We start from the raw sequence: 15,274 nt of genomic DNA, 5'->3' as shown, positions 1-15,274 counted from the left end.
GTGTATTTTTGCATGATTCCCTCCTTGACAGTTAGCATCTTCCACTGTTCTGTGCTCGATCTGTATTTACGGGTACACCTTTTCCCTAAAGAGGGACGTACACTGGCGTGCTTGCTTGGTTGGCTGTGGTTGCTTCAGGCTTCCCAATGAACTGTTCAGAGCCAGTCCTACAGAGACCCCTGGTGTGTCAGCTCAGACAGGTTTATCTTCCACCATCCTTTCAAACAGAAGTGAGACGGAAAGCAAAAAGCATGTCTGTGTGCAGGAACGGGGGGAGTTTGCGCCTCCTGAACCTTCTCATCATTGAAGGGGCTGATTAACTGCTGCCCAGTGATGATCTTTGGACTTTGACTGGTTACTTAATGATTTCTTCTCAACAGACTGTCATGAGTTCTGCACAAGTTCAGTAGCACAAGGGCTTGAGGTCTGTTGATTACTTGTTTTTAAGCTGTTACCAAAACTTCTGAGTACAGAAGCCCAGCATACATCTGTAATTGCAACACTACAGTACCTTATTCTACATAGTACACGTAAACATATTTAAGGTATTTAGGCTAAAAATTTGTCTTATACGTAGCTCTTGACTAAATCCCTGCTTACCTACTAAATGCATCAATGGTTTATGCAAATAGTTCAAATTCTGTGGTCGGTCTGTATGGTTTCGTTCCTAGCTTCTCACAACTGCTGTGGTGCTGTGCTACAGATGTCAGCCACAGATGCTAACAGGCGGTGATGGAAAAGGGATTCATTTCTTATCTGGCATCAAAGTGGAAGAGCATCTCTGCTGAGATAACTTCCTTTGCTATGGTAGAAAAAGTTGTATTAAGAGCTGGGTTCTTGGTTATTCGTTCTGAATCCTTGCACATCTGTCTAGATTTGACCTTCAGTAGATGACTTTTCCAGAATACTGTGTGTAAACAAATACGCTGTCATCCAGGCTTAGGAAATGCTAAGCCACTGAAGCCTGCATATATTACAGATCTAATACGCCTCATTTCTGATCAGTATTTTATTTTATTTTGATTTATACTTCAAACTGGAGAACACACACAATAGATTGTGGGTGTCACTGGGGTTTTTTTAAATGACTATTTTTGGATTAACAGATGAGCTGGATATTTGTTTCACTATGAAAATGTTCTTCACAAAATTGTTTTCTCTGCTCGTCCTGTATAATCAAAGCCAGACTTGCTCTCTCCTCAAGTGTCTCTGGGCGTAAACATATATATGTGCTTTTGTCTGAGCGTGTCCTTACATACCAAAGGCGTCCACTTGAAGTCTTGTACTCTTTCTCTTCTCCATTGTTTTTCTTCATCCTGCTTCTTTTCTTACAACTTAATGACCATGCGACACTTACTATCTTATTTGTGAAACCCTAATTATCAAATATATTAGGAAGTTCACTGTACTGTTCTTCTGCTAAAATTATTAGCCAGTTCTTGACTGTGTGTGTTTGTAAAATTTCCTTTTGTTTCTGAAGTACATTTTAAGTAATTAGACTGTTAATTTGTACTGGGATTCCCTTTTCTTTCTTTCTAAATGTTTCAGTTGCATTTCCATATTTGTGGTATTCTTGATATTGCTCTGTATCTTCAGTTCATCTTCAGCATCTGTTTTTCACTTCTCCCTATACTGCTAAATTTGAAGTTCCTGTTATGGCTCACTTGCTTATTTGAGTAACCAGTGCTGGATGAAACTTGTTGACTATTCTGGCTGAAAGCACTGGTGCAAAGAGGGGCTAGAGAGGGGAAATGTGTGTAAAGTAGTGGTGGCTTGACAGATAGGTTTGAGTCTTCTTTTGGGGATAAGGAGCACAAGCAGGCAAAGCTGCTTTTATTTATTTATTTACTTTCTTATTTATTTTCCTCCCTCACCCAAATCCTTTGTTTAGTTACTTCATCTTCAGTACTTTTAGAAGAGCAACTATAACAGCTTCTTAAAATACCACTAGTTCATGATCCTTTATTTTTCTTCTCAGTGAGCCGTGACAATCTGGCTTCTTCATGCTATAATTTTCACTTCCCTTTCTCTTCGAAAACTTCAAGTAATTTATGACTGAGAAATCACATTGCTTGGGTATTTCTGTAATATGCCTCTCAGATTTATAGAAATAAAAAATTCTGGAATTGTAGCTCTGAAATTATAACTCTCTTAGTGAGTGAAATAATCTTAACAAATACCGTGCTTAGGTATATGATCATGTTCACAAGATCAAGTAAACTTTTTAATGTTTCTATTTGTACCCTGTAACTATTAAAAAGGAAGCTGTACGGGGCTTGTGTTTATGGGATGACACCTAGCTGTGAAATACAGAGAATAACCCAGATTGCTGTTAGTCTATTGGTTCAGTCAGGAATAAACTTTGAAATATAAGATTATGTACCATATTTTGTCTCTTTTGGATGGAAATTGTCTCTTTATGTCGCTTTTTCCCCCTTTGAAAACAGATCTGTATCATTTTTCAGTCGTTCTTTGTTCCAATGAGACTACAGTACTACTTTCTAATAAGCAACCCACAAGCATTCTTATATAAAAGAATATATATTCCATAAAATGTTTGCTCACTATACATTAACTAGTTGAACAGTTGTTTTAAGGTTATTTATTATCCCTTGTGTGGTATTATGTAGCAATACTGTTAGACATTAAGGTGCCTGGCTTTTTATGAAGAATCAATGTATCATATAACCTTTAAGTGCATCTGAAACTTTGAAAAATAGGTATTCCTTACCTTAATGAAAAAGTTTTTGATGGCTAAAATAATATTTTTATTTCTGGAAACAGAACAAGCCAGAAATGGTTTTTTTGGATGTCTAATCTGTTTGCAAATGTTGACATGAGCCTAGGATTTTTTGCCTTTTATACTTTCGCATTGATTATACATAAATGGTGGACCTTAGTTGAATTCAATATTACATATTTTACAAAGTGAGATAGCAGAGGAATTGCTAAATTGTTTGAACAAAGTAGTTACTTATTTGTGTAACTGAGGTTGGAAGTGACAAAGCTGCAATATTTATGCTATTGGGATGTTGTCAGCGTGATTTTAAAGCAAGGTCCTCTTTTGATTTTTTGGGGTTGGTTTTTTTGGTTTTTTTTATTTAACACGTTTTGTGCAGAATATTTAAGTTATGCCACAGGCTTTTCCAGACCTCAAAGCATTCAAGGTTTGAACAAAAGTTTCTCGGAGCTACTAAGCCCTCGGAGCCACTGCGTGGGTTCAGAACAAGAAGACACACCCACAGCACAGCTTCCTTTTTCTCTCGCATTACTTGATAAAAAGAAAATAACACAGAAAAATATGTCCATAATTTTATATTTTGAATACTTTAGGGTTTACCACCAGTTGAGACTCCTGTTCCATGACAGTCGTGCTGAGCATGACTCCCCCCCCCCCACCAGTCTGGCCCAACAGAACCTCGTGGCTTTTGTGAGGGATTTTATGCTGAAATGCCACAGTGTCTGCCAGGGTGACACAGGCATAAGCATTGTTCTCTCCTGGGGCACATGCTCTGGTGTTTCAGAGTACTGGTAGTATTTTAGGTTGCAGGCATTTAAAGGAGCTTATCTGTCAACATCTTCCTCTTAGGAGGAAATGTGGCTGATAAACCAACCACTGAGGTATGAAATATTGGTCTTCAGACAACGGAACTTGCATGAAAATATTATAAACTTTCAAAGTAATTCCCCATTTCAGACCATGTTTAAGGTCACGTGTGCCTAAGTTACTTGAGGAATAGATGGCCTTCTAAATGTCTTTCATGTCCTTCCTTGTTAGAAGAACTCCAGTATTCTTAAGAAAATATATAGATTTTAGTGTATAACAGAACGGTTTTCTTTGTGTTCTGAGACTTCTTCTAAAACATCATAATCAATGCGCTTACAAGTATATTCATTTATTGTTTGTAAAGAAATCTTAATGCATTGGGAAAGTTTGAAAATAAAAAGAAGAAAGGATCCAAACATGTAAATTCAGTAAACCTTTTGGACATATTAATTCTCCTGCTTACACTATCAGAAATGCCTGAAATGTGAATGTTGCATTATTTCAGAAAGTGTTCTGAGTGTCAACTTGTGTCTATAATGTTCTCTTCTTTAACAGAATTAGTGATTCATGCTTTTACTTGTTCTAATGACTCAACAAGCACTGTCTTGCAGAGATTCAGTCAGAATAGGTAATTTAAGATTTCTGGTTTGCACTATTAACTCTACTGTCTAAATTAAATAACAAATACTACAGAGTTAAATAAAGCTTATTCTTCAAAACTGCCTCTCTTTGGAAAAAATAAACCTGTTTTTCAAAGGGCTTGTAAAGAGGAGAGACTTACATAGTCTGCACAGTTTGTCATTGTAGGACCATGCAGAAGTTGTGTTTAGATGGAGTCTTTAATTTTATCCTTTTTGTCTAAATTGGGCATAATTTCAGAGGAAGGAATCAAAACTACCTTAGAAGAAAAAGCTAAAAGTAGTCTAGTTTGCATGCTTAATAAAGACCTTGTGTGTGTGGTTTTGTCAAATGCTCCGCTGATGTCATAAATTAAAGTGGTAATAGTAACAAAAAGGATTTGGATCTTGAGTTAAACACTGAGATTTCCCCTGTACCAAAACAGGCCAATTGAAACCAGACTTTGTCCATCAGGCATTTGGATCACAGTATGGATTTGTATTAGCCGTGGATGCAGAGATAAATCCTAGCGGAACTTTACCTATCTAAAAATTATTTGTCTGGTGTCGAACATATGTTTTGGGATAGAATGATTTGCCTTCTAGAGATACTGATCTCTTTCTGTTGACTAAAGAAGACCTTAGGCTTTACATTTCTTGAGTCAGTACTGGATGCAAAGTAAACTTGAAAAAATGGGTTTGTGTTTGGGGCATTTTGATATTACCATGTTATATTCCATCCAATTAGCAATTTCATTGTTTTAGAACGTCACAGTAAGCAAATTGCTTGCCATCTCTTTGCCTTATTTCAATTGAGTAGTCTGTTCTGCATTGCATGACAGGTGCTTTATATTCAACAAGAATCAAATGAACTATTGTAAAATTGTGTTTCATTTTAAAAGAACTAACAACTTTCCTTTTTTCCTTTGAGTTTCTATAAATAATTCTTTCATGGTCACACATAAATTTAAAAAGATTGGCCTGAGAGTGTTATTAAGATTTTCTGATTGTAGATATCGGTACACATCAGTGCAGTTTTCAGGATAGATACTTTTAACTCGTCGTGGTGTCTGATTTGCCACTGCAAAAAATCTTGTTATAAAGATATCAGAAAAATTCCATGAGATAGTTCAAGGAACACATCTGTTTGGTGGGAAGGAAAAAAAAAAAAACCTGAACAGAAAAAGATTATTTTGGTAATAGCCCATAATGTTAAGCTGCATTATTCAAACAACAGCTTCAGTTCAATATTGTAATGCCGAATTTGTGTGGGAGGCTGCCCTCTGGCAATAACACTGAAAGGATTTGGGACCTATTATTGCTACTGCGAAATATCTTTCTCAGTTCAAGTGCTTTCTTTATAGGCAAAGGAAAGAGATTCTAGTCACAAATTCTAAGTTTGAACGCTAACTTTTTCCCCCCAGTTTATTTGTGTACTGTAATGTGAGTATAAATACTTACAAGTTCATAATTATCATACTACTTGTCTGTGTAAAACCCTATGTGAGTACTAGTAATGTGATTCCTCAGCATAAAATGTATGATTGCAAACACTTTATTGATCTCTGTGGTGATAACAATAGGTAGTGTTCTTTAATAAAACCTAAGAAACTTTGTGCCAGACAGTCCCAGAGAGACGCCAGCTTGTTACAGGAGGGTCTTGGTCTTCACTTCATGGGTTTTGCCCAGCTCTACAGCAGACGTTGTCTTCAGGGTATCAAAACCTTCCCCAGCTATCACAAATTTTTGTCTTGATGGCTTAAAAAGAATGGAAAATGGCTTTTCTTTGTGTTTGAATTATAAAGAAGATACGAAAGTTTTCTCCGCTGGAAAGAGGGATGGGACTTGAATCAGGATAAGCAGGTTGCATTATTCTGTGTTTTGAGTAGGAATTTCACCCTGGTCACCTATGGCATGTACCAACCAGGTACTTCAAATTTTCTACTAGTCTGGTCATAAATTACCCAGGCCCTGGTTGAAACACAGTGACATAGGGTAGATAGTGACAAGCATGGGAAAGTTGCATCAGATCCTCAGTTTGCTTCCTAATGGTTTAAACTGCTCTTGCTCCCCAAAGAAATCTGCCTGCAAGATTTTGAAATTGCATTTATTGATAATAGGATTTTATAAATTAGTAAATAGATGATGATGTTACTTGTGCTCTGCTTTAGCTGGGTAACTGCTGCTATCACCTCGATATTGACAGATAATTAGGAGTTATTTGTATTACATACTTTCCCACTGCCTAAGAGATGCAAGGAAGCCCTTAGTATTGAGCTCCCAAACATATTTGAGAGTTGGAGTTGGACATAAATATGCGCAGGATGAGGCTTAGTTCAAGATGAGACACATTTGTACGTTTTACTGGTGCAGCAGGAACTAGTTCCCATTATGGTCATTAGGGAGCCAGGCACCACAAAGCAGACCGAGGAGCTGTTCTCCTGCCCTGAAATAAATGTCCAGTGCCAGCCCCGCGGAGCTGCCCTTCCCTGACCGTATTGACCGTGCTGGGAACCCCGACACCTGAGTGTAGGCACATTAATCTTTGCACTGGTTAAAGATCATTTCCCTTTCAGTTGCTTGTATCGCGTATGTCCCAATTTTAATCTGTGTTCAGTAAATGATAATCTTATAATAGGCAAAACATGACTGTTGGAAGAGACTTCCTTTGGAGGGAAGGAAATACATTCATACAGACTTCAGGTTTCATTAAATGAATAAAATAAGCACATGCACTTCTCAGTCACTTCCACCACAATTCAAGTTATGTCAGGGAAATGCTTCATTTAAAAATAAGAGTTGCATTAGGATTGCTTTTCCTAAAACTTTTTGAAGAAAGAAATTGTGAAGACACTTCTGAATTATTCACTTTGTGTGTTTGATACAGTGTATGTACATTTGCAGGATTTTGCCTGCAAAATCCGTTGCTCCGTATTTCATTAGGGGACTCTTGAAATGGCCATGAGAAGGGGAGAGGGACCATTTACTAAGTGTTTTGCTTGTGTATTTTAGCTCGAATTGCTTTAATACTTCTACTTGGATAAATTCTAAAATAAAGCATGTCATTCTTCAAAATAGTAATTTCATAATGGAAAGGTGGTGGTTGGTTTTTTTCCTACTCTAGTTTAAGCATCTTTATGATGTGGTGGATGATAAGAATTAAGATCTACCAAGCACTATACTTTGACTGGTTGACTAAATTGTTGGTGATAATATGCGTAAGGGCATGAGACCTGTTCAACATTACAAGACTGGAGGAACAAGATTTTTACCTAGCATCAAAGTAAGGACTACTTTAGATTCTAAAATAAGCACTAGTTTAAATAGGAGACTAATGTTTGTAGCTACTCTGTATTTTTGTCCTAAAATAATGTGTGTGAAGAAGAGTTGCTAACTACATTTTTTCAGAAATCAGTATTGAGAAGAGATTCTACTGTCTCTTCACAGAGGACTACTTTTTTTCTCACTAAAAAGACATTTTTCCCTTCAATACTTCTATGAGTACATTAACCTTTTAATATGTCTTCTGTTATAGGTATGAACACACATATATGCAGTATGTGTGTGTATATATATATGTAAATCTTTATTCATTATGGTGTGGTTTCTTATTGCTGCTGATAAAAGAGGATCTCTCCGTAACCACCTCCAGAGTATAACCTCCCAGCTGGGCAGCTGGAACCCTACCTGTAACTGATGCAGTTGTAAAGGGTAACACATATCAGAAATAACTATTTCACTTATCTGAATTTTAAACTTTTCTTTATAGTACTTCATAATCCTATTAATACAGTGAAACTTGAATTTTGTGGTTTTCAGTTTCTTTATACCAATGCTGATGGGTGTTTTTTATGCCATTTTTGTAAGCATGTTTAATTTTTAGCTGACTAGTCATAACTGCTTCTGACATCTTTTGTTCTGAAATTCATGGCATATCCGTTTTCATGGATGTATCAGATAGTCTTCCAGTGCAGTTTTCCATTTAATCTTTTAGAGTGACCTTAAAATAACAAATCAGCATAAAATAGGTTATCTTTTACTCCATAAATCATTCTGTTCTATCAGAATAATAAGAACATTCATGCAGACTGATTTTTAGCGTTAGTTTTGGTTGGGTTTTTTTTTTTTAACAGAAACTAAAGTTTATTATTTGTTAATTGTTCAGTTAGCTTTAGCATTTGGAGAGATTTGTGGAGTTTCCTTTCTTCTCAGGATCCTTAAAATGATGGAAGGATTATTGGCTTACTTGCTTGCATAATTGCTGAACATTAGTTGGATTTTCTCAGGTTTGTGACCAGCTTCATGCATCCAGCTGAATACAGAACACATCCTTGTTTTTAAATCTCAGCATTAAATGTAGATACCTGAAGTGATGTACATGTTATTTTGAGTTGTCTCAGTGTTGGTCAATGTAATGGCACAGTTTTTGGTTGGAAAGCAGCTACGTTGTTTCTTATAGTGTCTCTTCAGCATCCAGACCTTACTTGAATCCTTAATTGAAGTTGCAGGTTTTTGTTACAAGCTTCTGAGATCATCCAGTATCTTTTAGTTGTATGTTTTCTGTAAATCAAGAACAACTGCAATCCATCTTTGATCCTGTTCTAATTTATGTGTTTTCTAACCCTGCTGCTCTTCCATGCTTGCTACCCTTTGCTGATCCATTTCTATTTTGGAGGAGAACCAGTGGTGATTTTCAGCTCTGATGGATGTTTTTTCTACTAAACTGTGATTCTACCCTTGCCCCCACGTCTTATATAAGAAGTATCAGAATCCTGGATGTGTTATGTTTTCCAGACCTATGGGTTGCTTCTCTGAGTCTTGTTTCAGATGTTTCCATTTCATAGCTTGCAAAAATTAAGGATTTGTTACTGTAGTGGGTATTGTCCCAGATATGTCTTCTGAGACTTCTGGACTGACTTTTTCAGTCCTATCCTCCTTCCCTCCTGTGTTTGAGGTTGTCTAGCTCATCTGCCTCTCTGCAGTACCCAAAATAGGACACATGCCTTGTTGCTGCCTTGAGGTAAGATGCTTTATGGAAGAGTTGATCCATAAGTTCTGCTTCTCCCAATGTATTATCAGGCAATAAACTGTTCCTTAAGGTCTTGCATATATTTAGTACTTGATTATTCTGGAAGGTGTGATAATCAAGCTATACTTAGGCATATTTTGGTATACATTCAGAGGTGGTGGGTGTGTATATATATCTATACACACATATAGATGTTTTATATTATGTAGATATATATAACATATAATATTTAACAGTGTAAGGCAAATTGGGCTGCTTTAGGAAAGTTTGGGGGAAAGGATAAATTAAAAAATGATTGTGCTTGGCTTTGTTGCTGAAGAATATATTTTCTTTAAAAATCCCTTTTCTTATCTCCAGTTGCTCTCAAATATGGAATTACTTGTTTTTTACCATCCCCTGAAATACTTTATAATAGAATCATAGAACTCTTTAGTTTGGGAAAGACCTTTAAGATCATCAAGTTCAACTGTTAACTTAGCAATACCAAGTCCGCCACTAAACCATGTCCCTAAGTGTCACATCTACATGTCTTTTAAATACTTCCAGGGATGGTGACTCAGCCACTCTCCTGGGCAGCCTGTTCAATGCTCAATGACCCTTTCAGTGAAAAAATGTTTCCTAATATCCAATCTAAACCTCCCCTGGCACAGCTTGAGGCCGTTTCCTCTTGCCCTATCGCCTGTTACTTGGGAGAAGAGACCACCACCACCTCGCTACACCCTCCTTTCAGGTGTCTGTAGAGAGCTATAAGGTCTCCCCTCAGCCTCCTTTTCTCCAGGCTGAACAATCTCAGTTCCCTCAGCCGCTATTTGTAAGATTTGTGCTCCAGACCCTTCAGCAGCTTCGTTGCCCTTCTCTGAACATAGTCCAGTACTTCAGTGTCTTTCCTGTAGTGAGGGGCCAAAAACTGAACACAGTATTTGAATATATGAATATTTGAAAACATTTAGAAACATTTAAAAAACCCCAAACAACCCCAAACTCAAAACATTTTGAGCCTTCATTTGCTACATTTGAATATTCAGTCTTCCCTTTCTGACACCTCAGCCGACCGTGTGAAGACTTCTATTAGATCAGAATAAAATAGGTTACTGTTCTTTGGAAGCCATGGTGTCATAATTCTCATATTTCTACACTCATCCTTTACAAAGTGGGGGAAGTAAGGAGCACAAAGAAGTAATTTTTAAGCAGCAGTGAGGCTGGAGAAATAAAACATCTCTCAGGCGTAAACGGAAAATGGAAAAAGGTGCACCAATTTTACTCAGTTCTCCTTTCCTCACATGAGAACCCTTGAATAATCCTTTCTGTCTTATAAAGATGCCTTTTGATACTATTATAGACATGGACACAGGAAAATGTATGCTGCTTGAATGCTGCATGAATTATCTTTGCAGTAATTATAACTGCATGCTCTTGATCAGGACTCCCATGAACTTCATTCTCTATAAAGTTGTTTTCATTACTAGTTCTTAAAACTTCTTGCAGTTTGTGCTCTGAGGCGGCCAGACAGGTATGGAGCACTTTTAATAGTTTCTAATGTCAAAGTCAGTTGATGAAGAAATTTAAAAAGTCTTAGCAGTGAGATCTTTCAACAATGCAACTACAAGTAAAACCTCTTTTCTAGTTGAAAATACGTTGAAATACTATCCAATTCTGAATTTTGTCATTAAGAAGATTCTTTAAAAATTCATTTTTAAGCTTATGTAGTTTTTCTGCTAACTATATTAAGTCAAATTATAATTTATAATTTATTTGCCTTATTACAACACTTCATTAAAATGTCAGAAGATACAGCTTCTAGGCAGGGTATTACACCAAGAACTATGCATGCGGTGCTTTTCGCATATGGAAATAGCTACGGCAGTTCTGTTCTGCAGCATGAATTAACAAAGATTGATTGCAATCTGTTTTTATTAACTCAAGGAAGAAAAGCAATGTAGTGATATTAAGAAAATTAATTATAACTTTCTAATCTGGTAATTAATGTGCAGCTGGGCATGAGTGCAGTTAGTGCAACTCAGTAATTTGGCAGTCCTGACAAATTATCATCATCTGTTTTAAGGTAGACAACTGTTCTTTAATCTTTGCTCAAATTTTTAGAATCTTTTCCATTTCAGAATGGTTTTAACAATTTAGATGTTAGATATTGCCTTTTACTGTAATAATGTGAACTGAAGTTCAGTTTTATCTTTCAGGACTGAGGTTCAGTTGTATTTTTTAGAATCCTTTTTTATTCTTTTCCAGTGTTGTACTGAAGTTTCTTATGAAGCAGTTGTATGAAACAGTGATTACCAGTAATTGACCTGCATATGTTGAATAATCTTAAAATGCTACTGAGAATTTAATGTACCCTGTAAATTGAGATGCTTCCAATTAAATGGAGTTCTCAGGATAATCACTTTCAAAACCAATCAAGTAATGTAACGTTGTTACTAAAACTCTTATTGCCTTAATTGTGACAAATTAATAAACCTAACCAATGCAATTACTGCAATGGTCATATTAGTTTGCATTTTTCATAACCTGTCCATAAATGTTTTTCAGAAACACAAAGGGGAAATAGAAATTACCTAGGTGTATTGAATTAGCATTACAACTTGACTTGAATAGGGGAGTGTTTGTGCTCTTCTTGCCTTCTTTATGAGGCGTGAAGGTTATTGTGGATCACCCCATGCTCAGTGCCTCTCGTCTATTAGGAAATCAAATGCTACTGAACAAAAATTAGAACTAGGATCCTAGAAGTGGAATTGATAAGAGAAAATGCTCTTAAGCAGTCTGACTGGTTTTGCTACTATCAGGTTTGATGTCCTAAAATACGCTGGTGAACAAAGTATTGTAATCTTGCCAATAAGGTTTATCTTTAGTATTATTTGTAATAATGGAAGGGGGAAAAGTACAAAGCATCTATGTAGATCAGACTCTGAAAACTGTCCAAAACTATTCAGCATCCTGTCAGTGAACACATAGTTTAAAAAAACTCCTTCATTTATGTGAGAGTTTTGCCCGGGGCAGGGGTGGGGTGGGGACTTGTCTTGTTTAGGGCTTCTGTTGTTGTTTAAGTGTTCATTAGAAATAAATTAGAGAAGGTGTTCTGGGAGACCAAAAGCCAGGAGTTTTCAGCCCAGCGAATCTATTATTTTGTTTACTTTGTGACACAATTTCAACAGGAGAAAAGATGGACAACCTTTGCCAGAACAGTTTCTGGCCTAGTACTTGAGATGTTCTCCAGGAATTTCATGGGTATGGGTTTGAACCTTCTCAGCTGGAGGAGAATTGAACTGAGGTCCTTCACTTCCTTAGCTCCCTCGGTTATTGCTTCCTTTAAAAGAAAGCATTAGCTATACAGTTTAAATCTGTCTGATCTTACTGATAGGTGGATGTTATGTTATGGCTTAAGGGCTTGTGAATAATTAAGATCAAAGAATCAATGTGGATGTCTTCATTAGCAGGTTAGTTCAGCTCAGGAGTGAGCTTCTGAAGTGTTTGTCCCAGTCTTCCCCACTTGCTGTACTGTGGTTTATGGTTAAACACCAAAGTGCCTAAAGGTAGATATTTGCTCAGCACCTCTGACATACTTGTGTGATGATCACAAACCTGGTCTTAGATACCTAAAGTAAAGCAAAGCCTTCTACGTCTTTTATTTGATCCAGCTCAAGCTGAGCAGAGAGCCAACCAAATAAAAAATTTTAATCAGATATAAAATGATCTGATTATTCCATAATGACAATAAAATATATAAGGGATTGGGGGGGGAGGGAGTTACTGAGGCTCTAATCAAATTGGAATTTCATGAAGGACCTACTAAGAAATTCTGTGGTTTTAGTGGTAGAGAGTAAGATTCAGACAGATCTCTTATTGGATTTTCTTTATCTATAACTCCTGGAGATGCCAAAAAAAACCCCACAAACCCAACACCAGAACAAACAAACAAAAAAACCGACCCCACCCAAAAGAGCTCAAACGCAAAGAATGGAACTTGAAAATTGTCTGAGTTTCGTTGATTGAGGTTAATTACTGTGAATATCACATGGTCGTGTTCACCATCTTATGGTTTTTAGGATCCCAAAGTATTCAATATTGTTGGCCATATCAAGAAATTTCCATTGAATAAATTAACTTGCATTTCAAAGTGAAAAATGGGCAGCAATGCAGTTTATTGCATTAGTAATATTGAACAATTCATTTTGGAACAAATCAATCTAATAAAGAATATAGCAAATTTGGCTTTTTTTTCTGTTTAGACACATGGTTGTGAACAATTCATATTTTCATTATTTTTGTCTGCTTCAAACCATTTTGTTAGTATCTTAAGTTTTTCTATTGTTTTATTTTCAAAATTGCTGTTTCCTTTGCACTCACCAATGTAACACAATTTTCATGAGCATTCACAGTAATAAAGCTCAGTTTGCACATGGCAAAATAAGAATAGTTCCATGAAATGCAGCTATTTGGAGAAAGAGCTATTTTGAAGTGTCTTATATATTCTTTGAAGTCATTCTGTGGTGGATTAAACCAGTACTGTAAATCAGTTTGATCACGCTATAACTTTCAGTTAGATCAGCTGTCCTTTAGTTATGTGCTTTCATGTAATACTACATTTTACAACTGACAAAGAGCACACATTACAGAATTAATATGTAGATACATAGGACAAAATATAACTCAAAATGATATCCAGTGGTATAATTCATTCCGCTGTGCTAAAAAAATGGATCATTGTTGAAATGACATGGATAGCGAAGTCCAAGAGATCCTCCAAAATCAAATTAGTCATATAGCTCAAGGCTTTCTGTGTAGCTATGTGTGGGTTTTCCTCATAGTATGAAAAGGTATGGAACGTTAACCACAGCACTTCAAACTTTGTGTCCAGTTTTGATAGCTAGTTTGGCTTTTAGTATCTTTTTTTTCCTTCTTTTTATTAAAGGAAAACTTTTAACTTTTTTCTTTTTAATCTCCTGATTGCTGGTCGGTGGCATGTACATATAACTTTGAAAGCTGATCTATCATATCATTTGGCCAGCACGATATTCATATTGAGGAAGAAACTGTAAAAGAAGATGCTGAATTCTTCCATCAGGAGAAATACAGATTGCCAAAGAACCTGTATCTGCTGAGATTGTTCATGATTTTTCTCTATGCTGTTTTGCAATGAATTGTTGCTAAAAATCCTGTATTTCATACTAACTGTACGGCATTATCGTATCAATGTTATGGCTGGGTGGATGCACCTAGCCAACACCCGAAATATGTGGTGTTCTCCCATGTTCTCGCTGTAATCTCACATTTAAAAATTAACAATTTCATATTTACTGCTTTTTGCTGAGCAGACCTTGCTCACTGTAGTTCACCATAACCTAACTGAGCGGACCCGGCTTAGAGAATACAGTATAACTGAATGTAATTTTTAAAGACTTATCAGAATAGTCAATTTGCTCTATATTAAACAGTCTGCTGCCCACCAACAAGCAAGAATAAAATCCCGGCAGTAAATACCATAGACACATGGATGTTGCTGTAGGAATCTGGATAGCAGAGGGCAGAGACGAAATGAGACTTGTACAATGGTGGGGTAGTTTGGGAGCTATTCAGAAGGAAATAAAAAGAGGCTAGTGAGCCTGTGAAGCAGTTTGTTCCAGAAATCTGCCTTCATCAGTTTAAACTTCATCTTAAAATTACATTTTTATTGTTACAACACTGACACATCTTTACGAGGGAGTTAATAGGAGGGAACAATCTTTCAGCAAGTTAAATGAAAGGCTACTATTTCCAGCTGACATCTGTAAAACTGCTGCTACGTTCCTTGCAGTAGTGCTTAGAGAAATAAATGAGCAAGTATTCATTATAATCGAGCTTTAATGGTATCCATATGCTATATATCTTGTAATGGTGCTCATGTTGTGTGGTTTCTGTGTAGTATAAAAAAAATTGAGTGCGAGTCTGTCAAAGGCCCATTAATGTAAATGTCTTGATTCAATACTTAGCATTGGTGAGGCTCGTGTTTTAAATATATCCCAGCAAATCATGGTTGGTGCAGCAAATCTGACAGTCTTTCTGGTTGACCTTTCAGGTTGTCCATTTCAT

General features: G+C 36.5%; 1 protein-coding gene across 1 annotated transcript in view; it reads left to right on the top strand.

Annotated features, from left to right (window-relative positions):
• The window catches only part of MAN1A1 (mannosidase alpha class 1A member 1), a 140,522-nt gene that overhangs the window by 82,591 nt on the left and 42,657 nt on the right, over positions 1-15,274 (top strand). The window lies entirely within an intron of this gene.

This window comes from Numenius arquata, chromosome 7 (genome assembly GCF_964106895.1).
Source record: "Numenius arquata chromosome 7, bNumArq3.hap1.1, whole genome shotgun sequence".
Lineage (NCBI taxonomy): Eukaryota > Metazoa > Chordata > Aves > Charadriiformes > Scolopacidae > Numenius > Numenius arquata.
This window is presented reverse-complemented; position numbering and strand designations above follow the sequence as displayed.